The sequence below is a fragment of the Triticum dicoccoides genome, chromosome 2A, assembly GCF_002162155.2.
Source record: "Triticum dicoccoides isolate Atlit2015 ecotype Zavitan chromosome 2A, WEW_v2.0, whole genome shotgun sequence".
NCBI classification, from domain to species: domain Eukaryota; kingdom Viridiplantae; phylum Streptophyta; class Magnoliopsida; order Poales; family Poaceae; genus Triticum; species Triticum dicoccoides.
In genome coordinates, this window is record NC_041382.1 from 715,135,363 (window position 1) to 715,142,374 (window position 7,012).

At 39.9% G+C, this 7,012-nt stretch overlaps 1 long non-coding RNA gene across 6 annotated transcripts; it reads left to right on the plus strand.

Annotated features, from left to right (window-relative positions):
- The first annotated feature begins 1,415 nt into the window (after positions 1–1,415).
- LOC119356524 lies at positions 1,416–4,910 on the plus strand. Of its 6 annotated transcripts, none has more exons than XR_005171969.1 (5): positions 1,416–2,097; positions 2,543–2,631; positions 3,055–3,208; positions 4,017–4,276; positions 4,361–4,910. It is a non-coding gene; the product is annotated as an uncharacterized LOC119356524 (long non-coding RNA). The 6 variants fall into 6 exon arrangements; XR_005171973.1 differs by having other exon boundaries at positions 1,417–2,097; positions 2,568–2,631; XR_005171971.1 differs by having other exon boundaries at positions 1,417–1,743.
- Positions 4,911–7,012: the final 2,102 nt, after the last annotated feature.

Consider the following 7,012-nt stretch of genomic DNA (forward strand, 5'->3'; position numbering starts at 1 on the left):
GGCGGAAAAACCATCACCACCATTGCCGGAAGCACCACTACCAGCACCTTCATTGGCCGAAGCATCCCGCCATTGTCGGAAGCACCACCACCACCACCACTTCCATTGGCCGAAGCACCACCACCACCGGCCATAAGATCATGAAGCTCTTGCCTCCTCCGAAGTATGATCTCCATCCTTTTCAACTCCCAAAACCCATTGCCATCGGTTCCATGCCATTCAGCTTCATCATCTAGAGCCGGTCCTCCTCGGTGATCTTGTCTTCTTCCTATTTTTTGCTCCTCGAGAGCGATCTTGCGCTCCTCGAAGACACATCTTATCTCCCACTTTGTCTCCTTTTATAGGATCTCTTCTCGGCCAAGGCCACCTTAGTTTTCCAAATGCTTCTACTTCATGGTTTTTTTTAACTTCACCATTGTACTAATTTGCTCCCTCAAGCTAGAGGCTTCGTCGAACCTCTTCATACTATCTTTCTCAAACTTTCTTTCATCGGGCTTTCCCTTGTTTCTTTCTCCCCTTGGTGCATCGTCACTATCATCATCGTCTTTCAATTAATGAGTGCACCTTTCTTTGGTGGAGCTTCTTAATCCCTAAACATCCATTTTCTCACTTCCGTGAAGCAAGTTCCAACAATGTTGGAACAAGAATGGTTTGCCTTTGAAAGCCGACATTTGCTTGAACCTTTCATGTGCAATGCGATCATACATTTGGAAAAAAGGCAAGTATATATGAACTCAAATTGTCATCAAAGCAAACAAGACCATAAATGTGTATAACAAAATGACATCAAACTCACATAGTCATCAATTGTGCAAATACTTTGTGGTGCATTCCTCACTTGCTCCAAGCAACCACTCCAACGGCCACACTGTTTTTTGATCACATCTCACCGGGCTTAAAATGATTTTAATTAACACATAGATGGGGGTGGCATGAGCTTATAATACTTGTTCTCGATATGTTTCCAATATGTTTTTCTGGTTTGATGGTGGAGCACAAATACCGATGAGACCGTGTCATATGTGAGATCTGGTTGAGTGTTAGGTGGTCATGGTAAATAGCCAACTAGAGCAAGGCCGCTAGGTTGGACTTCGCTGTTCATGACCCACGGCAATACAAATATTTTTTTTGTGTGCCTAGGGTGAGTTAAAATGTTATTATCCACTACCCCTATAAAAGCACGAGAGGCGGAGATCCCGAACATCTTCACCGTTCAGACCATCAAATCCTACGCTTCACGTTGCTTCGATGTTTAACACCAACCATGTTTAGCCACACTTAATTGCCTCACGCTGCCACCAGCGACGTCAAAAAGAACAACCGCTGCCCGCTGCCCACGCGCACACGTTCGCACGTCTCTCACCCCAACCTACTCGCTCCCGAGAAAAATCATCCCCGGTCCCCACCCGGCCTCGACTCGGCCTCCTCTTCTATGCCTCTCGGCCTCTCGCCTTCTACACGGCCGCCCGCCACACGCCGCCTGCCCACCACTTGCCCCCCACCGCTTCGAGGGCTAGCCTCCCCGCATCCCCCTTCGTTCCCGTCCCCGGTTGGGCCGCACGAGTGCCGCCACCACACCATCAGGGGACACCGCGGGAGTGCAGCCATCGCACCGCCAGGGTACGCCGCGCGTGCCGGTGATGCGTGAGCCGCCGCTGGTGCTGCGCCGATTGCCGCTTTCGACGATGCAGGAGCCACTCAATCCGACGAGGACGCGAGGCGCCTTCCGCATCTGAAACTTCCGTAATGTGCTCCTCCACTCCGCTTCTAACATGTCGTTCGTCCCTGGCTCCCAGTGATATCCCTGCTCGAGGAACTCCTCTGCCTCATCAGATGTAGAGTTAAGAGTTCTTCCATCTGCCCTCACCTCGCGACCTCTCCCCACGACCTACCACGCTCCCCCTGGATTGGATCCATCATCCATGTGCTTATTGGTGATTCCAGGCTGTTGTGTGTGTATTTGGTGATGTCTTGTTACCCTTTGGGGGACAACTTTTTAGTTTCAGAAGAATTGGGGTGCCGCTGAGTAGCAGGAAACTGCAATTCGAGAAATATTACCGTGGTTGGGGCGCTTCTAATGGTGGTTACAACAGCGAGGTTCAGATCGACTGCCTAAGCTTACCTTCGTGCGATCTATCAATTTTTTTCTCTATAGATGATGCCTATATTTGTAATCCCCATAGACTTCCTTTTGCAAAATGTTTGTATCGTTCATTTATGTTAGTTCATCCTGTACCTGCTGTAATTTGTTACTGAGTTGAAGGGATTGCAATGTACAAAATGATACTTTTGCCAAGCATCTAGGAGAGAATCAACTTGTATGAAATTTTTAGCATTTACTTCTGGAGAAAATTTTAGTTAGCAAGTGCGGGTAAATATGATGTGATAGGATAGGCCTCCTGCCACGCAGCCTCTTTTGCAGAGAAAATGACAGTGTGATTAGTAATGAATGGTACAAGGTTCCGAAATTGACATGATATTGTGTTTAAATTTTCTTTACTTGATCATGTTACTTATGGGCGATTGCCATATTTTGACTTAGGTTCCTGATTTCCTCACTTCTCCAGAGGCGAAGGCTATTGTTCATGCGCCAATGTGAAGGTACCACTGCTTTTCAATGCAAATGTGAAGGTACAACTTCTAGCCAATGTGAATTCAATATTATGTTTATTTTCTTAAAGCAATACTGGTATCCATGTTAGTACATATCATTTTATCTTTCCCTTTTGTACATTATTTCTTTTAGACTTTATTAGGACTGCTTAAATATTCAAGATTTCCTTTCAGTCTTCTTTGGATTTAGGTGGATATTTGTTCGCAGGCTTAAATATCTTCCAATTGGTTGCGTTTTTCAATTTTTTTCATTGCACACGAGAAAATAGTAACAATTTGAATTTTTTACCTTATTTACAGTTCACTCATGCAAGCTTATTTCACTAGAAATACAAATGAGTAATCAAGAAGACACAGTTGCTCTTATGGTATATTCATGATGAACATATATATTTCTAGGTTATAGCCAATTCCAATGGTTTCTTGGTTCTTGAATGACAGGCTTTCAAACCTTTTTGCATGGTTTATTTAAGTTTTGTGTGCTCAAACAAATTACATTCAGTGAAGGAAGATCTTAATGAGGAGTCGAACGTGCAGCCCATCAACATCATTGTGACAAACTCTGAGCCTGGCGCTACCATCAACAACCAAATTTGTATGTATTCCTCATTTTTTAAGTCATCATGTATTTTACCTACTTGCCTGCTCTATTCTGCAAGGGACATTCGATTTTTTTTTGTAGCATTTCATCTGTGTACTCGCGAGCGCATCCATGCCGCTTTTAATGCTGAAACATTAAAAAGTTATTTTACACCTCCTATGTACCTGCAAGCTCATTCTTCTTATTTGATAACATAGCAACTTGTTGCTCTGTTGATGGGCATTTTCTTTTTGGAGGTCCAGCAAACTTGATTACCTCTTCTATTTGATAATATACTTGCAGCTCCAAGGTCTTCACAGCTCTCTTAACTCATGTATATGTGTTCTGTGAAGAGGTAGCTAAAGTTTAGTACATTCAGAAGTTAAGCTCCTGATTTGCATTCATTTCTACTACATCAACGTAATTTTGGAATAGATAGCTCATGAGTGCCAAAAAGATGAGGTTGAATTTGGTTATCCAGAGCATGATTTGGTCTTCTTATTGATAGCAAGGTGAACCTCAAGAAAAAATGTTTTATAGTGGACGTGGAATATTTGTGTGGCCTTTTTCCTGAGTGACTTTCGGGTTATGTAGAGATTTTTAGATATTTTTTCCTCGGTCAGATTTTGTGTGAGATGCCTTTTATCTAATGTGTACCTTTAATTCTATCTTATGTTGTTAGATGCTAATTTTGTGTAATAGTTTTCGACTGCAAGATCACCATAACGAGGCAGCTATCTTGATTTCATGTGTGTTCTTTCGGCACAAATGTACAATGTAACTTTTCATAATAATGATTCCATGCATCGTTGGTACCTTTTAGCATGCTTTTGGAGTTGAGAGATGATTTCCTGGTGGATTTGGCGGTGGTGATGCTATAGGTTCAACGGTGTGGGTGCTAGAAGAAGTGCAACTCTTATCAACAGAGAAAGTCTACTCTTGACAAAGGCCATGGTTGGTAGCTGGATCCAAAACGCAAAGAATAAAGGTTTATTTTCCTGGATCTCCTATGTCGCAGCTGATACTATTGTGTTATGTTGAAGTTTTATTTTCACTGCTTCCCTTCATCATGTGTGAGCTGAGGTACATTTCACTTCCACCCCCTTCTATGCTCAATACTCTTTCTAAATCTAACAGGGTTCTTACCTGGAGTCTATATGTATGTAGGATTTTTGATTGGGAGGGGGCCAGTGTTTGATTAATTTATAGAATGGTCAAACATTTCAAGGATGTCTGTTCCAATTAATTTCTAGAATGCTCTGAGAGACATAGATGGAAATTGCAATTCTTTACTGTCATTGTACATTATGTAGATATATATATTTCACAAATCTCTGGTCGAATGTTTGATCAGGGTTGAGACTCCATCTCCTTTTGTTTTCTCATCTAACATTTTTGCTTTTAAAACACAGAAACTTGGCAAGAATAATTGAGATGCACATCCGATTGTGTCAGCGGATTGTTCCCTGATTATATGGACCTAACGGATTCATCTGTAATAATGATGCGGAAAGTAGTCATACTCAGGAACCTAAAAGAAAAGTAGTCTCTTCCTGAACCGTTCATGCAGTCATGGATGATGCTATGATGCATGTTCCTGCTTGATATAAATCAGTTTGCATGCTCTTTTATTTTTATATACGGCCCTGTATTGTAGTAGTACAAGTATGTCTTAATCCTTTTGTTTTATTTATCAATTTTTTATCCAGGGATACAATTTACTTCTACTCTCATTATTTTAAAGCTTATCTATTTCCATGGCTCTACAGTTCCTTTGGAATTCGTAAACAATCTGAGCAGCTAAAATAAAGTGGATGTTGATTCTCAATAGTAAGGACCCATTTCCGAAATATTAGTTGACGTGAATCATCTTATGGTCCGCATATGCATGTAATCATGGTAAGCTAGCTGTACCAGCACCGATTACTTCCTTGACAATCTTTATGTGGATCTCCTTGTGAAACAGTATTTGTTAGTGGCGTCCCTTATTCATATTATGTTCTTTGTAGAATTTTATGTTGCAAACTGAACAAGAATAGATGACAACAGGACAGGAACCAAAATATATCGACACGTAGCTTTGTTTTTGTTGAGTCACATGTTTGAAAAACAACTGAATTGTTCAAATTTAACAGAGTTATTTCTGCATTGCTTTTTTTACCGACCATTTTCTATAGAACGTCTTTCTCTAACCCTTAGTTTTTTATTGGAATATACTGGAGTTATATTGGAAGCCACCTTTTGCTTTGGTAATTTCATGAAGTTCAGATTTTGATTTATCACTGTTCAACATATTCGGTGTAGGAAGGGTTATGATGGGACACTGACGGTAGTGACATCATGTGTGTTCTTGGTGTGGTCAAACGTGCTAACGTGCTCCTCAACTTTAGCCTTGTGGTGTGGACGCTAACGTGGCCGCCGTAACGGCGGCGGCCACCACTTGTGGAAAATGCAACGGACGTCGAGAGATGCTCTTTACCCTTCCGCTGCTTTCTGAACGTCGATGACCATCACTCTCCCTTTTAGCGCATATTTCGTTGTCTCTTCTCTTCCACTCTCAATCCTTGGATTTTGTTCACCATTACCCCTAATTTGAATCGCGGATGACTCGAGCGAGCTTATAAACTTGGCCAAGAGTATCCCGTGGCATGCTGATGAAATGAGCCGACTTTAATCGCACAATCCGTTTTGTGACTTGGGATATGCTAATGATTCAGATTAGTAATTTTCTTATCCTGATTCCAAGATTGACTATTTAGGACTCAGATCAAACTATCCTTACAAGTTCAGGGATTGCGAAAAACTTTACTCAAAAAATTCCAAAGATTATACGTGCATTGCACGTGCACGTTACTAGTTTATTTATAGTGAACATTTTTACTTCGTGATAATTAAATATATTCCATCCATCTAAACATATAGGATGATAATTTGTTTTTAAAGTTTCTTTGACCATTCGTAAAATTAATAATATATGAGATGTATCATATAAAACGTATGTCTTTGAAAATTTCTTTCACATACGATTTGATGGTATACTTTTTTGTAACACACACATCACATATTTGTTGCACTAACTCGTGGTCAAAGGGAACCTCAAAAGATGTATTATACCCTATATATTTGAATGGAGGGAGTATGATTTTTTATATACATCATTAAATAAATTATTCTTAGTATTATTTGGTATAATAAGCGTAATGAACAATGGAAACACTCTCATGTATATTAGATAATATTGTTGTAGGCTTCCAATATTTGTCACTAGAAATATATTTTCTAGCAATAAGTAGAATTTCTAGTTTTATACAAAAAAATGCATTTAGTTCAGGATGTTTAAGAAATTTTGTTGTTACAATAGTTCCAATCAAATTATATGTTTGTACGCATCATTTTTCATAGGATTGCTAGATATCTACAAAACCTGATAGAGTGTTTTTAGACTGTATGTATCTTGCAAGTACATTGCCAAAGGTTTCTAGAGTACGAGAATATCAAGATTTTGTGAGAATAAATGGGCACTTCTAGATTATAAGAAATGTCAACTACTAGATACTTCTCAAATTCAAATTTCTATAAAATTGTTGTGTTGTTCGCTAGATTTTATGTTGATTATTTTTAAAAGAAACAATGCAACGCGTGAAAGTTGTCTGCCTATTACAGAAATAGTGGATACTTGGGCTCTCATCAACTCACTTGATACTAATTTTAAACAAACCCAGCTATTAATTAACTACTTTCAAATTCTCATATTGCGAGAAAGTACATCAAATCAGGAAATACAGACACTAGTGGTGAAGCTAGACGAAAATTGTTGGA